The following is a 25,532-nucleotide window of genomic DNA, read 5'->3' as shown; positions in this document are numbered from 1 at the left end:
GTTCTCTACTATTTTAGAATAATAACACTGTAGTTTATGGTTTAAACCTGAATTTAATATTTACAGGGTTATCACTTTACCACTAAACCTTGAAACATCTAAAATTTGACAATTTAGGAAATAAAAACTGGAAAATCTGAAATTTGAGAAATTTTGATAAAACCTAGAGTAACCTAAAATTTTCACAATTCTCATATGTTCACTAGTAAAATTTCGATTTGAATTAAAAAATATATGTTATATATAAAAATCACTTTGTCATTAGCAGTAATTTTTTATTAAAAAACATATTTAAAGTAGCATTTCAGTATCTTTTCAATGTTAAAATATTACTTAACACAGTTTCTTACCTTGAACTTAACTTAACTAAATAGAGACCCGAAAAATGTGTACTTTTGAAAACCTGGAATAAATTTAGAAAACCTGAAAAAAAATTTGACAAAATGAGTGACATCTTGTTTTTATCATGATTTAAATTCTTTATGCAGGTGAGTACTATTTAATATAAAATTAAATTTAGTTAACTAAAATATTAAAAGTATTTTTATACTATATAAAATGTTAGCTAACATTGTTACAAAAAACTATCCACAAACTTTGATTTTTTATTTCAACTCATTAAAAACATTAATGTTAAAAATTCGAAAACAACATTCTCATGAGTTTATTTACCATTTAATGCACAAGCACACACACACAACAAGGGGTAGAGAGTACATGGGTAATTTTTGCTTGACTTATTAAAAGATATTTTCTGGATGTGATATTGCTTCATTAAAAAGAATATGCAAATAAAAATTAGGAAAAAACAAAACTGCTGCCAATAAAACTAACTTCATCCTCTAAAATAAAATATTGTTCAATTTTTTGACTAAAACAATATCAAAATCACATATACATGTCTTAGACTTATGACTTATACCTTAAATGAAAGTTTATGGTTGTAGGCATAAATTAAAGACATACTAAATGCTTATGTATTATGACATAATTATTACACAATGTATGCAGATTTTGTCTGTAAAATTGTATTTTTTTTTTTTTTTGAAAATATTCCACTGTTTTACTATTAGTTTTTAACTTTGAACGTATATCGTTTGGAGCCAGCTTGCAAGACGGATATTAGTTAATTTATGTAGTTTTAAATTGATTTAAATATGAATATAAAATACATTTTTAATAATATTCTGTAATTAGAAGTTATGATTATTTAGAGCACCAGTCCAGGAAAAAAAAACAAGATCTATATATCATAGAAACTGCATGTAATTTAAATAAATTATAGTACTTTTATTAGTTGTATACACTTTTTTTTACATTAAACAATCTTTGGCCATCCTGTATTAAATTTTTTTAGCTTCAAGTGTGTTGTTTCCACATTGCTTTTAGGTACAATTTATGAGGTATTATACTTTTAAATTAATAAAAACTTGATTGTTAAGATTGTTGAAATATTTCAATTTTCTGTAATTTGTATCAAGTTCTTTTAAAATTATAGCTGTTTAATATAATTATGTTTACTTATATATGTACTATTTTACTAGACTGAATACTCGGCAATGTATAAACTTTTATCTATATATAATATATAAAAGATTATACTTTGCTAAGAGCAATGTTATTAGCATTGTGAATATGCATGAGGTTAATATTTTTTTATCAATCAAAAATAGTGTAAATAATACTTGATATTAACTCAATACCCAGTAAAATAGAATTTAATTGTGTATAGTATAGCTTTTAGCAAGGTATAATCTTTTTTATATTATATTTATATAAAAAAATCTAGAATTTGCTAAGTGTTCTGTCTAGTAAATAGCACATATATAAGTAGACATAATTATAATAAACTGCTATAACTATATATGAGTTTAAAACTAAAAAGGATTTGACACAAAGCTTTTTAAAAAGAGAAAAAAAATCTTATCAAACTAACGAATTAAGTTTTAAATAACTTGAATGTATAATACATTAGGAGCTTAAATTAATAGCAAAGTGAAAACAACAACATACTAATAGCTAAAACATTAATAATAAAAAATGTTTAATTATATAAATATCGTTAAATTTAAGTTTTGAAAGTACGCTAATTTTAATAAATTTCATGCAGTTTCTCTAACACATAGGTCTAGGTTTTTACTCTTAGAAAGCTCCTCTCAATAATCATAACTTAAAATAACGCAGTATTATTTAAATTTTATTTCATATATATATCTGCATCCAATTAAAATGGCACTACATCAGTAATATCTGTCTGGCTAGCTGACTCTACACATTAAACATTCAAAATAAAAAAAGCTAAAAGTAAAAAACGAAAAACAAATTACTTTTAATATTAGAAAAAAACTACAATTTCATAGAAAACTTTGCATTTTATGTGTAATAATGACGTTTAAATGCAGTTGAAATGTCTTTAATTTATGCCTATAATTATAAGCTTTTATTTAAGATATGAATTGTAAGTCTAGGACCTGCTTTCTTTAAGTGGGCTATGAGCAGTGTAGAAGCCACAGGGGGGCCATGAGGTCATAAATTGAAACTTACACTAGATATCCTGAAATTGCTGATGAAGAGCAAAAAAAAGGTCTTATGTGGTTTTTGTGATAGTTTTAGTGTAAACTTGTTGAAGGGGGCCATGATTTTTTAAATTAAAAAAAAAAAAGGGATATGAAAAAAGATTTGGATCCCCTTGTCTAGGGCATGTGTAAGTGATTTTATTATTGTTAATGTCAAAAATACAAAAATGTTTTAATTTTAAGGGTTCAAAATTTCATGCAGTGTTTTAGTCAGAATGTGGTAATGATACTTAAGTAAATTTGTTGCAACGATAATAATGTTGCATTTAGTTAAAAAATAACTTTTTCATGAAATCACTTATATTTTTAACTTATATTAAATTAAAGAACATTAACTTATTTTATGATCTGTCCAGGGAAAAGTTTTAATTTAGATAATATGACAGGGTTGCCACACATACAGGCTACTCAAAATAACTCAGTCTTGTTAGAGACTTTTTAAAAACTCAGTCTTGTTTGAATTTTTTTTAAGAGCCAGACAAACTTAGGTAGTTTTTTAATTACTTCAGGCAAGTTTTATTTGATTAATATTTTATGAATAATTGCAAGCTTATTAAATTTTTTCTTATTACTTGGATATTTTTATGTAGTTAACCTTTTTTTGCAGTAATTTTATTGCATTTTCATTATATAGTTATTTTTAACTTTTTTTTTGAAACACAGGCAAACTAAGGCTAGTTTTTGCTCTTGCAGGATGGTTTTTTTCAGAAAGTAAAAACCCTGTTTTTAAGTGTAGACTGTAAACTTGGGTTTCTCAAACTTTTTCAAAATGCACCATCAAAGAAATTAAAAAAGCTATTGCCCCATCCAATAAAACTTCTAAATGAATGATATTAAAAACCCCTAGAATTTTTTTTTGCCCTCATTAAATACTGCAAAATATCTAGAGTAAATTTAAAATTTTGTGACTCCCCTTTTTATAGCTTTTTTCCCTTAAATTTTTAATACTATCTAGTACAAGTTTCAAAACTACAATGATAAGTACCTATTTCTTTTTTTTTTTTTTTTTGCCATGTTCGTTGACTCCATTACATCTCTAATAAGTTTCAAGTTATGACCTCGTGGCCCCTTAATTACTCTTGCCCCCTCCCCCTTTGGCCCTTTTACTGCTATAGTTTATACTTGGTCGTTTTTAAGAAACCCAGCTGTAGACGTTGATCACATAACTCAGTTAATTTGCTTAAAAAAACAGTTACTTAAAGCTATTGAAATGTATCATATTTTAATTACAACACTTCACTGTACCTACACTAAATATTTAGATGGAAACTGAAATTTTGTTGACAATCAATTACACCTTAATCACTAAATTAACATATTAATTAATTATTTCACTTTTAAAATAAGTTTTTTTTGTAGATAAAAAATTGTTTTTAACAATCGAAGGCTTAGCTTTTTCTAAACTTCCTAAAAAGCTATCAAATCTTTTTACTTGTAATACAAGACAATGTCTTTCACTAAGAGAGAACTCAATGAGTTTTTAAAATCCAATCCTGAACACGGCTATCTGCTTGAATTTTATAAAGAGGAACTTAAAAAGAAAAATAAGCAGATCCAAACAATTAAAGAAAAGTTTGTTAACCACAAAAAAACTGCAGCAAAGACAGTTATAAAACGTTTGAAAAGCAACCATCTAAACTTATCTCAACCTAGTTACTCTCTAAGAAATTTCAAGTTTAATATTGAAGTTTTGGAGGAAGATGAAAAAGTTTTCGAGCTACTGAACAATGCACTAAAAGATGAAACGGAAAAAGTAAAAACGCCCGGTAGTAAAGACACAAGCCAAAAAAAGATTGTAAGAGTCGTGCCAACAAAAAAACGTAAGATGGAAGACAGTGAAGCCTCAAATTTACTTTTACTTCATGGTACTCCTGCAGCAAATGTGATGGGAATTTTGAAAGAAGATTTCATACCGTCCAAAAAGGGCAAGCACGGCCCGGGAGTGTACCACACAAACAACTACGAATACGCTTCATTGTACAGTAACAATTACATCATTGAAAACTCCACTCTTAAGAGAGTGAGCTATTTGTTTGTTAACAAAGTAAAAGAAACCGAAGCGCCGACGAAACCGAGGAAGTTTTTCGGTGAAAATGTTTACCATGAGTATCTTTTAAAGAAGCCTGTTTTACAGACTTTTGATAAAAAAACAGGCAAGGTAGTAGCAATCAATAAAAGTTTGCAACTTAAAACTGATGAAGCAAACGCCAATTTAATAGGAAGTAAATTTAGTTTTGTTTTTAATAAAACAAATATTTTTCTAGCTCATCATGAATTGGTGGAGCCTGCTTATCTAATCGAAATCAAAAAAGAAGCAGACATTCAAGAATTTGTCTGTAATGCGCTTTACAATTGGTTAGAGATAAAACAGTTTAAAAATACAAAACCTGCCAACGGAGTCAAAAAGTTAACCATAAAATATTTAAAAGAATACATAGAAAATGAATTGAATGAAAACAATTATCAAGAGTTAAGGTTTACAGAGCTTAATTTCAACTACAAGATGAGATCTACCTTGAAGCAAATAGCTTTTAGCCTCACTGACATTTTTGATATACAAAAAGATAAAAGCAGCAAATACACAATCAAACTACTTACAGAAAACCACGAAGACTATCAGTTCGTGATGCGTTCAATTTCAGTAGAAAGCATTGGATTTGGTTTTAACATCCTAATGTACGCAATCGATTGCAAGGCAAAGAGAGACAAAATCAAAGGCAGCAGGTTGTATGCCCACGGGGTGAATTCGGACGAAATACGAAACATTTTAAAATCCGGCTACGATTGCAAGTCGTGGAGTTCAAGGTGTTTTGAGTAGTGCGGCAACTGCAACAAAGCATCCTGCGCCCGCTACTCGACTTCATGCTTCGGTTTAGAGGTGAAAAAAAGCAAAAACAAGCATTTGAATAAAGATATCAACATGAAAATCCAAAGGCTTGCGAACAAAAGTGTGGCTTACGTGTTCCTCGTTGCAGGTAAAGATAAGAACATTGACAAGAACGTTGTTACTGACAGCAGAGGATGCTACATAAAGAATGAAACGCTGGTGCCTGTGAACTCTGCACCTGAGTACACACCTGTGGTTAAAACGATCCCAACCTACCTGCTTGTTGTGCGTGGCTCCGATAGGAATTGGGTCCGCAGCGCTAAAAACACAACTTTATAAAGACATTGTTCTAACGTTACGTTAAAGAGTTAATAACGTTTTTATTCAGTTTAAATAACATAAACATAAAGTGCTTAAATTAAAATCTGTTTTTATTTTTATAATTAAATTAACAGAGGGTAATATAAAAACAAATGACACAAATATTACTGATTTATTTGATTGAAAGATGTATATTTATGTATAAAAAAAAATTTAAGTTTTTATATACTTGATAGAAATATTGATAGCTGTTTTTATTAAAGTTGTTGACAATTTGCACTCATATTTTTTTTTTAAAAACTATAAGCATTGTAAAATATTTTTTTATTAACATTGAATACTTTTATTATTTTTTGTTTTTAATTTTCCTTCGAAATGTATTAGTTAGAGTTTAAAAAGCGAGACTAATTACCTTGATTTATGAAGTGATTAAGAATAAATCAAAACTCTGTTTTTTTTGTTTTGTAATTTTTTACTTTTTGCATGGTTCATAAATTTATTTGTACTCATTGTACAAATTTAAAAATATTTATCAGATAAAAAACAGCTATTTTACAAACGCATTTTTACCTTTTTATTGAAATATAAATAAATATAAACTATATATGTCCTCTAGAACTTAAAAAAAAACTAATAAAGAGTATATTAATATTTTTAAAACCTAATGTTAAAAGTACTCTTAGTTTGTTAAATAAATAAAAAAATAAATTAATATAAGTAAGAATCTATCATAGTACATTCTTAATTTACAGGATTAATTTTAATGAAGTACCAACGAATAAAATTTTAATTTTTTTTAATTCTAAAAATACTAAATTTTCAAGTCTTAAGTATTTTCTAAGTCTACCATTTTTTAACTAAATCCAAATTCAATTTTTTTTTTTGCACTCACAGCAGGTTTTAATTTTTTATTAGAAATCACCATATTAATTTAATAAAAATTTAAAAAATATTAAAGTACTATTTAATTATTTAATACTTTAATTCATTTCAAAAATCTCTTCAAATGATTTTGCGTCAAATAGCATAAGTTAAGCTATAGAAATATCTTTAGATTTAGTTTTCAGCTCTGAACTTAATTAAATCTTTATTGGCAATTTGCTTAAAAATTTATTGAAACTTGCATATATCTGGTCGCATGCAAACACAAAGCTTTTCTCTTATTTCTTATACATTTTTTTTGAACATCTTTAAAGTATTTTAAATATAGAAGTTTTATAGAAGACAAATTATAATTGTCATGTACGAACACACATTTGCATATTTCTTTGTATACTTAGTTTTTAAATATGACATAAATTTAAACTGGTCATAATATATAAAAACTATAAAGACAAAATTACAAAAAATATTTGTTTTTTTAATTAACCAATACATTTTCGAAATGAACAAGCTTTATATTTAATTTTTTGTTCATGAGCATTATTAAATATTATCAAGATCATAAGTGATGATTGCTACTTGTTTATTTACTTTTGTTGCTGGAGTTAATTTTAATTGTCATCTAATAAAAAAAAAATTCAAAAGTTAATTTATTTGGTTAAGTCTAAATTGTAGCATTTTCCCTCCGGCCAATCTATAGATAGTTATTAAGATTATTATTTTAAACTAACTTCAGAATTTTTACGAACTTATTTATACATTTATTTTTCTAGTATGCCCATATGTAAAATAAATGATAAATGTACTTTTTAACAGGGAGTTATGTAAATAAATAAGCAGTAAGCTCAGATTACTATCTCAAATTGACTTATAATCATTTAATCTAATTATCTAAGGAGACCTAAAAAGAGGACTCTTGTTTTAAAATTTTATTTACTTGTTTATAATTACGTTTTTGGACTTAGTATGATATTCAGAAAAAAATAGACTAAAATTTAATAGAAAATAATATTTTCTATCTTATTCGTTATTGAAAACTTAATTTTCATTTGTAAACGTAATAATAAACTTAATATTAAAATAACGGAGCAAAAAAACAAAACGACAAATAAAAATAAAAGTGAGCGAAATATAATTTAGTATAATTCCCCATTCTGTACTTCAGTTAAAACAAACATCGGCAGAGAATTTATAAATCTAGTAAAAAAACATTTCAACAAAAATAACTCATTATCAAAGATATTTAACAAACATAATATGCGAATTAGTTACACATGTATGACGAAATCGGAGAATTCATACAATCAAAAGGGTTTTTAACAAAAGTAATTTAATCAAAATCAGTGTAATTGCGCTGTTGGCTGTAAATATAATTTGAAGGGAGGCAATTGCCGGTCAGAGAACATTATTTACAAGGCAACAGTTAACTCTGACCTTAAAAAGAAGTTCTACATCGGTTTATGCTCCACTCAATTCAGTTTCGGTATGCTAACCATAAAAAAATCCTTTAAAGATAGTGTATATGAAAATGAAACTGAGCTTTTGAAGTATTTTTGCGGCCTTAAGCGCAAAAACATTGATTTTAAATTAACTTAGGAGGTGATCAAAATAGCATATGGTAACAACCCTGTTTCTAGGCTGTGCTTAAAAGAATCAATAGCCGTTATATATGCGTTAAAAAGGGAAGGTTGTTTAAATACGAGGAGTGAATTCATATTGTCTTGTCGACATATGAAAAAGTTCCTCATAAAATACAACAAATTTTGAAGTATTTTATAGTCACTTAACTGCTTTTTTTTTGATTTTAGTTGTTTGTTAGTTAGATGGTAGATCGGTTTTTGTACTGAATATTTGTAATGTACAATGTTCAATTCTCACGTCATATGGTTTTTGTTTTTTTGTAAACGTTGGCATCTTTGTTTTCGACAAAATATTGAAAAACTTAATTCTGTTTTTTAACATGTTTGGAAGAAACTTAGCAACCTTGGAAGGAATTAGAAAAAAACATTTGGCTACTCTGTTTATACTTTAAGTTTTTTTCTTATTGGTAAATTAACTATTTGCATAAATTTTTGAAAATATTCACACATAACATATTCGGAAACAATAAACAAAAAATAAGATTAATTATCATTTTAGTTTTTCTTGCCTTGCGTAGTTTAATACTACTTATACAACCTTTTCTACTACAAATTTAAACTTTAACCAAACTAACTTTATAGAAGTAATTTTAAAATTAGATTTCTCATAATTCTTGCATTAAACAAACCAAATTATATTATTCCATGTTTAGTATTTTTTCTTTATATTCTATAACTTAGTAGTAAAGAATATGTTTCATTTGCTACCGTTTACTTGAACACTAAAGTTACTACAGGCGGAACAAACAAAAATATCTGATAGCTTAAATTTCGCTTGTTCTTCTTATCAAAAAGTAGCAGTCTATTTTTATTAAGGCAAGTTTATTTAATGACGTCATATTTAAAAAAAAACTATCCATTTAAGTTGGAATAAATAACTCTAGATTATAAAAATTGATAAGTTTGTATCGCTTGTACTTCGTTTAAAGTTAATAATACTTTGTAGTAATTAACGTACAAAGAAAACCGAATTAATTCAGTAGTTTAAAGACTTAGCAGTTTTTTAAAGAATCTACAACAAACAAGTTCGATGAAATGTTTGCATATAGACATTGTTTTACTCGTTGTTTTAGTAATAACACTTTTGAAAAACACAGAAATGTAAAAAGTTCAGAAAAACTTGCACTGTCTCCAACTGTGAACTATTCAGTAAAAACTAAAAAAAACTTTTCTCTTGGGCATTTTTAAGTAAACTTTTAAATGTGTTCCAAACACTGAGGACATTAACAAAATAATAAAAAACTATTTTTTTGTAAGCAACCTGTTAATTTTAAAAAAAATTACAGGAATATTTACCTTAACTACATCAATACTTTGCCTTACTACCGCGAAACTCCCTCTAACTACTGCAGGACTTACCCTAACTACCGCGAAACTGCCATTATTACCATTATACCCTCTTCCGCGGGTGGTGTCGAGAAAACATTGGTAATGAAGCTCATCAGGATTTCGCCCGACTTAAGAATCACTTTGTTACAGTAATCAACAAAAGTAGGATCCGGAAATAACCGGATTTCTATTTTAATTCAATTAAAAATAATAAACTATTAACTATTAACAAAAAATAGGTCATTACTAAAGTTTGTATATAAAATATTTCGATAGCTGTACAAATTGCGTGAGCGCACAAAATTGCACGAGTTTACAAAATTGCAGCTAACTTACTTGTAAGAAAATAATTATTATGAACTTTATAATAAAACTATATTAAATTAGAGAAGATACTTACATTGAATCACACAACTTACCAGATTTCGGTGCAAGGTTTTTCTTTCCTTTATTTTCAACTTTTGAAATTTTTAGACTCAAAGAACTAGAATTTAAGGCAATCTGTTGGGTTAACTTCTGTTTCTTCACTTTCGGTTCATTTGGTCTTTATAAAATTTCATTCAAAACAAGCCAACTAACTTGGAAATTAACTTATAAAGTTACGATATCTATTAAGGGGAACGGGTGAAAGTTGCACGAAGACAAAATTGCACAAGGGCACAAACTTTACGAGTAAGACTTTTGCACAGAAACAAATTTGCACTAGGGGACAAAGTTTCACAAGGGGAAATTAGCGAGATTTTCATTAAAACTCATTTTAATAAAAATCTAACTAAAGTAAAGACATAAAAGTTGAAGTTCAAACTATTTTTCCAGCCACTCTATTAAGAACAACTTGACGCATTTAGCAAAACTTGTAATAACAGAACAAAAGTATGCTTTCTTTCGAGCAAAGTATGCTTACATGTTTCTATGTTACTTGGCTAAAGTGCACTGCGATACAGTGCTATTGACTATTGTTGAATTTTAGTTACTGACGGTTCATAAACACTACTACTTCAAGTAACTTTTACTGAAATAAGGTAGATCAAATTCGAATGTATTGTTTTAATTTTTACAAAATGTTTTTAATACCAACTATAAACTATATTTAGTAAAACATACTTAATAAAGTATTGAATAAAATTCTTAATTGAATTTGTAATGAATACTTTTGTAATTACTTAAAATCAAAATGCTTTTAGTAACAAATTCTTATTTTAAGTTTACAAGTAAAATTTAAACTTATAAAATCTAAATAAAATAATTATTAATTTCAGTTGTTTTTATTTTAAAATATTTTCTAAAAGAACTACCTTTAATTCAATACTTTTGAACTAATGTATTTACAATTACATTATTTACTAATCAGACTTTAATTTGGTTAGAAAAATTTTTAATCTGAAACTACTGTGAAAATCTTTTAATTTTTCTTCCTAAAAGAAAGAATAACAAAACATAACTTTAATGTAAGAATTTTTTAACTACAAAAATATTTTTCAGATTTATATGTGCAAAAAAATAAGTTCTATTTTACGAATTAGTTTATATAGTTATTGATATTTATTCAAATATATGATACATAAATTAGTTCGGCAATAAAAAATATACTTGAAATGTCCTTTTATGTATATAATACCCTAAACTATATACATATAATGATGTTCAAGTAACTAAAGCTCTTTAAAAAATTGTAGAAGAAAATAAAACAAATTATAAATATCTTATTTAAAAATAAACAGATTATTTTTTTCTTTAAATTATATTTAGCAGTCAAAAATGTAGTTAATTTTTACTTAGATATATAACCACATGTATGAAGTAAAACATTTAATTAGTTGAGTTATTATCAAAAAGTTTCAAGAAATCTAAAATAATATATGAGTATAAGTTAAGAATCACAAAACAACTTTTTCTCGTAATAACTATTTAAGCGTTCTAAACGCTTCTTCATCGAAATGTTTTTAATTAAAAAAAAGAAAACATATAAAATAGTAACAAAACTATCTTAAACTATATAAATCTATATTTTGATTCATATGTTGTTGCTTGTTTTAAGAATTTTTAAAATATAAGTGCAAATATTTCAGGCTTATACATCACTTATATGCATGTAAATATTCATATAAAAATTTTAACTTAGTAAAATTTTTATTAAGAATCGTGTTTTCCAGGCCTGTAGCTGCATGGTACTTTTGTGCAAATATGCAGAAAACTTGCTTATATTTCAATTCTTCAGCTTCAAGAGGCCCTGTTTTGTCAGATCTTAATAATCATTTATATTTAGCTTTGCACTTTTTAGAGATAAATCCGAAATATATACACTATTTAGCGCTTTTAATGTCGTAAAAGTTAAATATATATAATACATCTTAATTGTACCCATTTAGCTTATTAAAGATTTCATTTGTTAATAAGCTAAGTATTGCAAAATTGATAATAAAAAAATATGAAGACTTTTCTTCAAAAATCCAAACCATACAATTTTATATTATAAAAATATTGCATACCTTAATGTTGTTTTTATTGACTACTTTAAATGTAAGATTTTGAAAATTTATACATAAACTTCGAAAGTTGTTCAGTTAAGAACTATTTTTTGAGATAAATTGCAATTTTCTCATAATTATTTTTAATTAAATTTTCATAGGTTTACACAAGTGGGAACACACATAGTTTAAAAGGGGGTATAGAACAAAATAAATTGCTTTTTATCAATAATCACTCTTACTTCAACAATACATTTATTTTTAAAGTATTTAAATAACTGCATACTATCATATTAAATTCAATAATATTAGAGGTAGTTGAAACTTTTTCACGCGTCTTTTCAGATGTTTCAACTTTTGCAAATTCGTAACTCCTTTGAGCTAGCTACCTTCCTGGTAACTGGTACTTACAATTCTATTAATAAATTATGACACAGGTCAGACGGTTTGAAATGAGGACCTTTTTGATTATAAACGCTCTACGCAGGCAACATTTAAAGTTAACAAGTTTATTGGCTATAGCATTTGTAAAAACTGTACTCAGAAATAAAATACATACGTAAAAGATTAGGTAATAAACGATAGAAGTGGACAGCATATTTACAGACTGGTAATTTTTTAATACTTTGGTTTCTTTGATTTAATTACTTTAAAAAGTTTACAAATATTTAATATAGAGCAGCGTTTTAGTTACTTAAAACATCGAAAATCAGACACTTTTTTTATTATCCGATTACAATTTCGCTTTTTAATCATTTTCAAGAAAAAATTGCTGCAGTAATTAACCGAAGTTAAAAACTCTTTTTTTTAGCTTCAGGTAAATAATTATTAATAATGAATTACTTTAGGTATCTAGACTATTACAAATGTGTTGATAAATGTTCTTTAACAATTAGAGTTCTTGGTATTTAAACCCAGAGGACATTATTTTTATGATCTTTGTGTGCTAAATAAAAAACAAAGCAAATAGAGACCTGGGTTGATCCTAGTGCAGGCCCACCGATAATAGGTAAATTCCCTAAGTCGATCTTAGTGTGACATGTAAGGCAAACGTAATTAGGTAACTTCCCTAATATAATCTTACAGTAATACGGTAGACAACCGCAAAGAGGTAATCTTCCTAAGTTGATCTTATTATGACATGGAAGACCATCGCAAAGGGGTAATATTTCTAAGACGATCGTTGAGTGAAATGGTAATCTCAAGGCAGATAGCAAATAACTATTAACAAAATTAAAAATTAAACTTGATGAAGTACAAACTTACTCACTCACTAAAATTACTCTTAAGATAAAGAGGAGTAATAATAATTACTTTAACAAATAACCATTGGTTCTTCGGTTAATATTTGAAGGTGAAAATTACAATACTAAAATAATCTAAATAATAGCTTTTTTGAAAATAAAATAGAAAAATTAACAAGACTTTCAAATGTGTTGACGCATTGTTTTAAATTTTATCAAAAAATATAATAGATGTTAAAAAAAATGCTATATTTTACCACTTAATATAAAATTTGTAATTAACTTTATAGCTTTTTCAAGCTATTCAAGCCTATTTTGCTTAATAAAATGTTAAGTTGAGTAACTTTTGGCTATAAAACCAAACAGCTTTCACAAACAGTTTAAAAAGGTTTAAAACAACTTTAATGTTTTAATAACTCTTTTTTGATAAATTTTGCTTAAAAATAAAAAAGCTTGCAAAGAGCTGCTTGATAATATTTTATAGATTATTTTAGTTAACAACATTTAAAAATCTTAGCAAATATTAATATAGTGCTGATTTTTTTTCTGACAAGCTGTGTACAGCAGTGGCGTAATTTAAAGTTTGACTGAAAAACTACTCGAGCAAAAAATTTTGTACTAAAGCATAAACTTATTAATGGGGTAAATTTTGTTATTTTTATATATAAAATATTCTAAAAGAGCACACTTACTACACTATATAAGTTCAGAATAGAATTGTTCTACAAATAGTAGTTAATAAAAGGGCTTAAAAGTTTTAAGTGCTGTTTTCTTTAGTTTTATCGACAAGGCAACTTCATAAGATACATACTAAAAGTTTTGAAGTTTTGTAGGCAGTAAATGAATAGAATATAAATTCTCTACAAACTTAAATATAGTTTATATCATTTATCATTTAAATACTTTGAGTGTCTTAATTTTTAATTTATGTAAGAACTAACACTTTTTTATATTTATTTTTTTATTTTAACTGTTCAGTTTTTACAAAAGTTTCTGTGTACATGTAAATATTTTTAATGGACAAAAATGTAGACAACTGCCTACCATGACGCCTTTAGCTTTAGCAAATTAAACTCCCCAGGTTTATGGCTAAACTTAAATATTTTGTAGGATTATTTTTTTTTTTAAATTGAAAAGTAAAACAGTGTACAACTAATTTAGTTTTTTAGTATGCAAAGCTGCAAAAATAACTGTTAAAATTAAATGAATAAAAACATTTCAGAAGACTTATTTTAGTTGTTGATAGTGTAAAAAATAATCACGATATCAAGATACTATTTTTATAGAGAGATTAAGTATGAATAAAAAATTTACTTAATATAAAAACAAAAACTACTATTCATAATAATCTTCTGAAGTTCTTTTGTTATCTTGTACAAACTTTTAATGCTCACTTCTAGAAATTTTAATTAAAATATTTATGAAATTATTTCCAAAATTCTTTTTAAAGGAAGATACAAATATCGGGATATAAAGAAGTATTTTCATAAAGGATTGACTACTTTTCCTTAAACTTTTTTATTGTGAATTCTTCGTAGACTTAAAAAAACTTTAGTGCAAACGTTTTACAAAAAGTAAATTTAAAATATCTAAGTCTCAACAATTTATTAAATTTAAAATGTATTAATTAACTTATTTAAATGTATTAAATTTAGTACATCAGTTTGTATATAGTTTATAAATTAAACTTTTTACATGTATAGCTACAAATAGTTTACTGTTAGATTACTTTGACTTAAAAATACATCATTTTTAAAATAGTATGTGCAGGACTAACTTAATCTATGTACAATTAATCACTTGATTTAAAACAAAGTTTTTATTTAATTCTAAGTAAAACGCACAACAAGTCAGGCTAATTATATTCAAGTAAATTTTTTAGACTAAAACAAAGGAAAATAATCTAAACTGATTATATAATTTATAATTGACCATTGTGTAAAGCTCCCGAAAAGCGAGAAAAAATAAATCTTAAATGTATAGAATACATTTTGTATTAAACATTTGTGAATAAATACCTCTGAATATAATCTTTTTAAGTCTTTAATTGATAATTTAATTTAAAAGTATATAAAGCGTAAAATCTTCTAATTAAAACTTAAAAAAAAAGTCAACAACACATCAAAGTTTCTAAAGCTTAAAACACATAATCTCAAATTAAACGCACAAATTTCACTAATAGACAAATTAAACAAGAAATAGCGCTTAACTTTCAATATACTATGAAAACTTAATAAAAATATTTCATTTAGTCAAAAAAAATTGGGTTTAAACTATATACGTTTTTTTGTTTAAAAAGCCATTTTTTTTATAAATTCAAACGAAAAGTCTGCTTAAAAAGAAACTATTTTAATTAAATTGTTTAACCACAAAACACTTAAGTGTTAAGTTTGTGCATCAATAAAAATACTAACAACATTTATCAAGATTCTTTTTCGATTATCCAGTTACTCCGGACCACTTCCCAGAACTTCTTCCTGTAAAAATGATCATGATATGTAGTTTGTTCACTTTCCATAAATTCTACACTATTTTTATATAAATTAATAAGAGTTACACAACGAACTTAATTTACCTTGGAGATGACTGGTTTCTAATAATTTAAAATGTGACAACTAGTAGGATACAAAAATTTAACAATTATTAAAAAGGGTTGTTTAGAAAACATGTTAAATGACCAACAGCTATAGTCAAGCTATAAAATGAGTAATCTTAATATACTTTGTAAATATTTCAATTTAAACTGCTAAATATATAATGAAAATTATTACTCGATTTCTCCCGCAGTCATATAACCTTGACCTTGATCTTTCTTTTCAGGCAGTGTTCTCTTCGCTTTTTTGCTTTCCATGACGTCATAACCATTTTGACCTTCAGAAAAGTTTGAAGTTATAAGTTGTTTGCCTTTAAATTTAAAATCTAGTTTACAATATCTTCCCACAGATATTTAAAGACAAATAATAATTACTACTTTGTTTTTGTAACTTTCAACTATCTTAATTAATTCTACATTTAAAGTTTTTTATATTGTAAATGATTATTTACTTGTATCAGCAGTGTCCTGATGCAACCTTAAGACTCTCTTAGGAAGTATTCTCTTCGCCTTTTTATATTCCATGACGTCATCTTTATTTTGAACTGCATCAAAATTTGAAGTGTTGAGGTTATTGCCTTTTTATTAAAAATATAGTACACAATAGCTTATATCTGCCTACAATTTTCAGAACATAAACAATAATTATTTCTATGTTTTTGTACTTTTTGAACAACTTTGTAAATTCTACTCTTATATATTTTTGTTTACTTTAGAATGATTTACTTGTATCAGCACTGTCCTGATTTGACCTTAGGACTCTCTTAGGAAGTATTTTCTTGTTTTGTTGTTTAGATTTTTTTGCTCTAATAATAACTGTTTTGTCATCATTCTTTTGGCCTGTTAACACACTTCAACTCTTAATTTTATCGTTTTTAATTTTTACAATTTAAAATGATATGAAAAAATTCTCATTATTACTTATGCATTAAATTATTTTAAATTCATTGTTTTAATTATAAAAATTATTTTTTTCAAATTACTATCTACCTGTAACTTTTGTATTCTTTGTCAATCTATGACTTTTTCTTTTGCGTTTGATAATTGATTTGATAGGTTTGATTTTTTCTAAAATATAATATAGCTTTGAGATGTTTTAAAACTAACAAAAAAAATTAACAAATCGAGTTTAGAAAAATTCAATGTACTTTTATGAAGTAGTTAAATGCTTTTTAAACATCTGTATATTACTGGAAAGTTGGTGGAAAAGTTTTTGAATGATGTTTGACATTAAAAAAAAATAGTAGATATAATGGTAAATCGTAATTCTAAAAGCAATCTCAAGTAATTTTTCTTTATACTTATTATTAAAACCTATCTATAAACGAAAACATAAACAAAAACTATGATTTTTAATTCAAGTTTATAAATGTAGAGTTTGCAAACGTATTAACTAATTAAAAAATCAAGTTAAACTATTACAACAAGTAGAAGTCGAAACAAAGTAAAATTAATGTTTATCTAAATGAAATGATTTGTTTTTAGTTAAGTAAAATAATTACTCGGTAATCTTAAGTATTTTTCAGGTCTACACAAACAATTTTAAATAATTAATTTAGATGTTTCACCTGTAACATCATTGGTTGTTACATCAGTAGTATTGTTATGTTTACCATCAGTTTTGTCAGTATTTTCTGTTTCTACAAAAATTATCAAATTAAACTTTTTTTTTTAATTTGATTAAACGTGTTACAAGTTAAATTATGAATTTTGTTTATTTTACTAAGGCTTGAAAAAAATTTATATGAAACTTCGGTAATTGTTGTATTAGTAGTATTGGTATCTTGACCATCAGATTTGTCAGTACTAGTTATTGTTTTTAATATTACCAAAATATAATTTATTATTTACATTAATGAACAATAAACATATTACAAACTAAATAATGAAAACCAATTTTAAATAATCTATAAAACATAAGTTTATTACCTGTATTACCAATGGTTGTTACATTGGCATTGTTTTCACTTTGATCATCAGTTTTGTCAGTTCTGATTTTTTCTATAAAAATTACCAAAATATAATTTGTTATTGACAATAATGAACAATAAACATATTACAAACAAAGTAGTCATAAACAATATAAGTTTTTTAATAAAATAAATATCTTATATATGTAACATTATTGATAGTTATAATAGCAGTATTGCGATCTTGACCATTAATTAAGTCAGTATAAGTGTTTTATATAAAAATTATCAAAATATAATTTAATACTAATATGGATGGACAATTAACATATTACGAACTAAGTAATAAAAAACTATTTTAAGTTTTCAATAAAATAAGTATCTTTTACTTGTAACACTATTGATTGTTAAAATAGCAGTGTTGACATCTTGACCCTCAATTTTGTCAGTTTTACCTGCTGCTAAAAAAATTGTATAATTTTATAGTTATACAAGAACGTTTACATTTACAATTTTATTACAATAATAACTAGGATTCAGTTTATAAATCTTTCCTTTTTTCTTTTTTCTTACCATAAAATTGAATTTTCTTTATTATGTTAAGTAAGGTGGCCACTGGTTTTTAAGAAATTTCTTCCAGTTTTTCTGATTTTTTTTCAGGTTTTGGAAGCTAAACGTATTTAGCTTTACACATAGTTTGAACTTAACTTAATGTGTTATAGAAGTATAACAAAATTTAGAAAATACAGTAAAGCTACTTTAAATGTGCTTTAAAAAAATTTGATCTTAGTAATAATAATAATAAACAATGAACTTTACCGCAAGATCAACAACAACAGCATCCGAGACAATCCTACGACCGGTTTCGTCCTTTTTTTCAACTTTACCCACAAACGATCGCTTCAGTACTTAGTACTTAAGCCCGCTTATTTAAGATCACAATAGCGGTTTCTCGCGACTATTCCTGCCTGATGAGTCCTAATAAGGACGAAACCGGTCGTAGGATTGTCTCGGATGCTGTTGTTGTTGATCTTGCGGTAAAGTTCATTGTTTATTATCGATGGCATAAAACATCTCAACATTGTTGATGATGGCCGAAATAAATATTGGCTAAAACTGATCAAACGAGCGCAGACTACAATCTCACAACAAGCTGACAATGTCTGAGACGTTGAGCTGTGAATGATATAGCTGTGTCATTTTTTCAACTTTACCCACAAACGATCGCTTCAGTACTTAGTACTTAAGCCCGCTTGTTTAAGATCACGAAAGCGGTTTCTCGCGACTATTCCAGCCTGATGAGTCCTAATAAGGACGAAACCGGTCGTAGGATTGTCTCGGATGCTGTTGTTGTTGATCTTGCGGTAAAGTTCATTGTTTATTTACTAGGTTTTAATAAAAATTTCTTAAAGATCAGGATTTCAAAGGATTTTTTTAGCCTAAATTTTCAATATTCATAGTATTTCGAGGGTTATAGGTTTAGTGTTTACCCATGTATGGATTTTAGTAAAATATTTTAGTTGTAATATTGTTGAATTTCTTTAATTTTTTTTATTTTACACCAAACTTTACAAATATAGTTAAAAAAAGCTATTTTAGAAATATTACAAATTATTCCTTTGTAGTTTTTATAATAGGTAAACATATATGTATTTTAATTATAACAGTATTACATGTTGCATACATTTCTAAGTTTTTATTATCTTAATGCATTATCAAAAGTTACCTTCTTGAGATGTTTCTTTTTTTTTAGCAATTTTAACCTGTAAAAACCAGCCCGAATTATTTTTTTTAAAGCTTCAGTTTCACAAATAAAAATAAATTTCAATACTAACAAGTTTACCATAATTTATACACCAGAAACATCTCACTAGGATTTTTTGTAATTTATAATTTTAACCAAACTTTAGAACAAATTTATTTAAATTTCTTTAATGCTAACTAGGAACCTTTATTTTAAAGAATGGTCTTTTGTTTCGCCTTTCACAACAATTTTCATCAAATCGGGGTTTGACTTTTGTAGTAAGGCCCCTTTGAAAATTTTGAGATTTTTTCTATAATTTTTATTTGACAGGTTTTATCCGAATTTTTTTTTCAAATACTTGTTAAACTAAGTTCACACTTATAATTAGTTTTTTTTTTCTAATTTATGTTATACCATAAGTCTGAATAAATTTTTCAGAAAAATTTCAATTTTGCATGATTTTCTAGTTTTAGGTTTACAGATTTTTATGAAATAACAATTTTCTTTTAATATTTTTTATTTTTAACAAACTTGCATAGTAAATTTTTGTAATTTAACTATATATTTTTCTTGTTTAATTATAGTTTTTAGAATATATTACCCATACAAGTTTTACCTAAACTGTTAGCACTTAAAGTGAGAAATCCCTCAAATAGCTTCGCTAAGAATTTAGGTAAAACTTGTATTGGTCATATATAAAAAAAAAATAATAATAATTTGAAAAAAAAATAGTTACGTCATAAAACTTAACTATACCAGTCTGTTAAAAACAAAAACTATAAAATAAAAATTTTGGATACAAATCTGTAAACCTAAAAATCTAAAATTGTGCAAAATGGAAATTTTTCTGAAAAATTTATTTAGGCTTATGGTAAAAAAAAATGAAAAAATAAAAAAATAAAAAAAAAAAACAATTACAAGTTTAAATTTAGTTTAATAAGTATGTTAAACAATTAGAAACACAAAATATTTCTCTCGAAGAAGAACTTTTGAATAAAAATAATAGTAAAAAAATAAAAACTTTTAAAGGGGCCCACTACAAAAGTGTAACCTTAATTCGATGGAAGTTATTGTGTAAAACAAAGCAAAAAATTTTTCTTTAGAATAATAAAAAAATGTTTTAAGTTATACAAATACAAAAAAAAACAATTCAAACCAAGTTGTTGCTAGTGAGTTGTTTCTGATGTATAAATTATGGTAAATGTGTCAGGAAAGAAATTTATTTTAATTTTCTTTGTGAAACTAAAATTAAAAAAAAAAATTTTTTGAATTATTTTCAGAAGTGAAAACTGCTTAGAAAAAAAAATATAGTAAAATGTAAAAAACTTAAAAAATTATAGTCATATACGTATATATATTACTTAATTAACAAATATTTTACCTGTGATATCATTTTTTGTTACACCAGCTATAGTTTCTTCTTGGTCTCCACGACAAAGTTGGTATGTAGATAAAAAAGATTTATCTAAAAGAATTATCAAAAATAGTTGTAAATAAATTTTAATGTATCAAAATTTAACTAAAAGGAAAGTAATTTTAAAGTTTTCAATCTATTTGTAACAATGTTATGTAAGCAGCAATTTGTGCAAATTAGTAGCTTTTCCTGGGCTTATTAAAATTTAAAAAAGAAAAAGTTTAAGAAAGCACAATAGAAAAAAGTATTACAAGTTAACTTATATTAACTTAAAATATAATATTTTATTAATGAAATTTTTTACCAGTAAGATTCTTGTCATAAACAGAGATGTCATCTTGGATAGCAAGACTGTGTTGAGATGTATATGGAGAAAATTCTTTAAAGCTTATTTTATCTGAAAAGTATTAAAACATCTTAAAATTTATTTAACACGAACATTAAAAATATATACACTAAATAAAAAAAAACTCTGTACATATTTAAAAAATTGAAACTTTTATATTTGAAATATGTTAGCATTGTTATCTTGTTAAAAAACATCAAATTTTTTTAAGTACTTTTTTTTTGCATTGTGATGTTAATACTCCCTGATCATATTTTTCTAAACAATGAAAGAAAAAATAATTCCAAAAAATTTATAAACTATAAGTAAAATTGTAAAATAATTTAGTGTTTTTTCGAATTTTACCTGTAATAATACTGTTGGTTTTGTCACCAGTTTTACTACTGAGATCATTTTGAACGTAATGGTATTCTGATAAAGACACCTTTTCAGTAAAATCAGCTGTAAATAAATTATTTTAAATATGTTAAGTACATAAACAATTTTTTGAAGATGTGTATATGCACCTAATTTTATGACCTGTTATTAAAAACAAAGTATTTTTACTTTATAAATTCTTTATAAATGAAGTAAAATTTTAAGTAAATAAATAGTAAATTTAAATGTATTATCAAAATTATAAGTCAAACTGTTATTTAAAACAATTATTTTTACCTATAGCATTGTTGTTTAAAACTTGACAGTTCTCCTTAAGATTAACGTCACCAATGTAAACCGTCTCTTCAATGTACTCTACTTCTTTATCGATATCAACATGTTTTTCTTTAGGTTTAGGAATGAAAACATCTGTAGGTTTATTTTATATAAAATACATTTATAAGTACATTGATAGAGCGAAGTTCACAGTATGTTATCATTAAAGTGGTTTTATTGTGATATTTTACAAATATTTTAACATACCAAGCTATTCAATACAACATTATATAAAAATTAATAAACTTAGTATATTCTTTTGATAAGTTTATGAACTTTTTTCAAGTGAGTTTAATAGAAAAACAGTATATGTTCAGTTTAATATAAAAAATACCTTCTCCAGGTGTTTCTGGTGCATCAACTGGTAACATGGTGAAATTGCAGGGACAGGACTTTCTTCTCTTCACTTGTGTATCTGATGCTTTAGAATCGTCAGTTATTGGATGGTTTTGTTTAGCACTTTCATTACTTTTCTTGTTTATGTTGCTTAACATGGAAGTACATTCTTTTGTTGCAACAACGACTTCGGAATCTTTAATTGAGAGACGTTCTGACTTGTTTAAATGCAAATCTACTGCAGTTTGTTTCCTCTTTTCAGTCCAGACCACAGGAGAGAAGTTCTTATGTTGTTCAAGTGAAGTGTCTGATTTATTTATCAACTTTTGTTTTTCTTCAGCGTTTCTATCGCTTGTTAGCAAGTTTAGGTCTGTTCTTTGGTGTTTATTACAGAATTGTTTGGTATTGAGCGCTCGCTTCTTATCTTCTAAACTTTTACATAAGTTTTTTAATTTCTTGATTTTTTCATTTTTTCTTTTAAGGCACTTTAAAAAATGTTCTTTTTCTTCTATTAAATCATTGATTGTCTTTCTTTGGTTTACATAAGAGTCTATCAAACTGTCTGTTAGATCTTTGTTTTCGGCCAACTTTTTTTTGGTATCTTCTAGTTTTGCATGTTGAATTTTATTGATTTCCTTGAGAGAGTTTATATTGGACTTTAAATCTTTATTTTCACTTTTGTACAGTTTGTTCTCGTTAATCAGTTCTATTTCATTTATTTTGTGTGTTTTAATCATCTCGAGATATGCATTTTGTTTTAAATTAATCTCCACCATCTTTTCTTTTAGTTTGGCGTCTTCGTTTTCTAGTTTCTTTATTATTTCTTGTGCATTTCTTTGAGCACTTTAATTAAAACAAATGCTAAGTTTGAAAAAAAGGATTTGTTTAACATTAAATTTAAAGTCATTGAAATAAACAAAAATTTAAACTAAGAATAAAATGTTAAAAGTAATTAAGTTTTGTATTCTATTTTAAAAATTTAATTATTTGTGTAACATCAAAACTAATAGTTTTTTTATTTTATAAAGGAACAAGAAAATATAAGAAAAAATCAAAAATGCAATCGAATTTAATAAAAACATTATCACCACACTAGTTTTAATTTAATCAGCAAAATAATAAAAATAATATTCTATATAAAACTAATAATTTTTAAAATCTTGCTCTTATTTAAAGAAATACCAAACATTATATTTTTTTTTACTTATCAGCTTTAAAGGTTTCTTTTTTTTTTAAGAGTGCTTTTAAACTACATCAAAATAATTTAACTATAACATATAATATAAGTAAATTTATACAAATAAATAAATATATAATTTAGTAATAAAAAAATTGAATTTGAAAAAAAAAACAAAAAATTCATAAAGCTATACATTTTATATATAAAGATACATATACAATTAAACATCAAAAAAAAACCTTTTATGTTCTGCCAGTTTATCGGACAGCATCCTACATTTTTGTTTGTTTTCTTCTTTCAATGTAGTGATTTTTTCTTTCAACTTCTTTTTTGCTTCTTCAAAATTCTTTTGTGCATCTTTTTTAGCACTTAAAAAAAGTAAAGTTTAATTATATAATTAAAATATTGATAAATTATCTGCTTAAAAAATTATTTTTAATTCTAAAAGCCTTTAGTACTTTAAATTTAGTTTAAATGTAGATTGATTTTATAATTTATTTTCATAAAATAATTTAACTTACTGTTTTCTTTTACAAAACCAAGTAAAGAATTAAAAAAATTAAAACTATTTTCAACAAAAAAGTTTATATTATTTGAAACATATGGAGATATAAAGTTAAAACCAATCGTTTTAAAGAAGTAGTTTTTTCACTATGGTTTTAGTTTCCAACTACAACCTTTGAATAGGCAATAGATACTTTTTTTCAAAAATCATTTCTTGTAGATGAACAAAGCTAAAAAACTTCTTATCAAAAGTGGTCACATTAATTTTATAAATATTAAAGTACAGCAAATAATTGTTATAAACCTTTTCTCCTCTTCCAGCAACATAGATAGAATTCTGGCATCATTATAATTGTCACTGTTTTCAGCTTTTAGTTTTTTATCTACATCTTTAATAATTTTGTTTTCTTCTTTTAGACAACTGTTCTCAATTGTAAGGTCGGAAATTCTGTCAAGCAACTCAATTTGTCTTTTTACGAGGGATTCTTCCATTAAAAAATTATATACACGCTTAAAAACACTAAACTTTTTACACTAAAAGTTTATAATGAGCATAAACAATTGTATTAAATATACCTGCTATGCCAAAAAACATATTGAGCAAAGCATCTATAAATTGATTGAAATTGTAGTAAGCTAAGCTATAAACAATGCTCTTATAACTAGAAAATTTGTATTCTCAACAGCAATGTTTTCAAGTGGAAAAATTAACAAAAGTTATTGTTCTTATAAAAAACTTATATAATGTACATGTAATTAGTGTTTATACTGAAGTCTCTAAGCTGTTTACTGTTTAACAACATTTAAGATATATCATATAAATTATACAGTACTTTGAGTTGTAAATAAATATAAATGTTACTAAATATTAAACAACTTTTGAATTACTTTGCAACATTCACTTATAAATCTAATAAAAACCTTGCCTCCTGAGTTTTTTTTTAATAAGTTAAACTTTTTAAGTTTTTTATTGATAAACTATACAATTTGTACTTTGTTTAAACCTCAATGTATTAAATAAATAGTTCTCTAAATATCCATCAAAATATTACAGCTTATTATTGAGCACTTGATTTATACTTGCAGATTAATTTTTAAATAAAAGATACTTTTAGTTTTGACATATTTTAGCACAGTTTAGTTTCCTGTAAAAAATGTTTATATTAAATACATTTTTTAAAGTTTTTGTGTTTGTTTTTATTGAGCACAATATAATATTTGTAATCTAAACATTTTATTTAATTCTTTTAATCCCACTGTTCAAGCTTTTATAAATGTTTAAATAGTTTACTTAACATAAAAATATAAGACTTATATGGCTGAAAAGTATAAAATATTTTAACAAAATACATCTTATAAAAGCTTTAAAATCTAGCAAGAAGTAATAATTCTGTATATTTAGGTTTTTTAAAAACTTTTTCTTTTTCACAAGTTTTTCTTGTTTATATGTAAAAAATTTACTATCAAATAGTGTCCGGCCTAGCAAATGAGATGAAGTACAACAGCCATAAATATTGTTTGAATT

Source organism: Thalia democratica, chromosome 1, assembly GCF_965202585.1.
Source record: "Thalia democratica chromosome 1, ktThaDemo2.hap1.1, whole genome shotgun sequence".
Lineage (NCBI taxonomy): Eukaryota > Metazoa > Chordata > Thaliacea > Salpida > Salpidae > Thalia > Thalia democratica.
Note: the sequence above shows the minus strand (reverse complement) of the source record.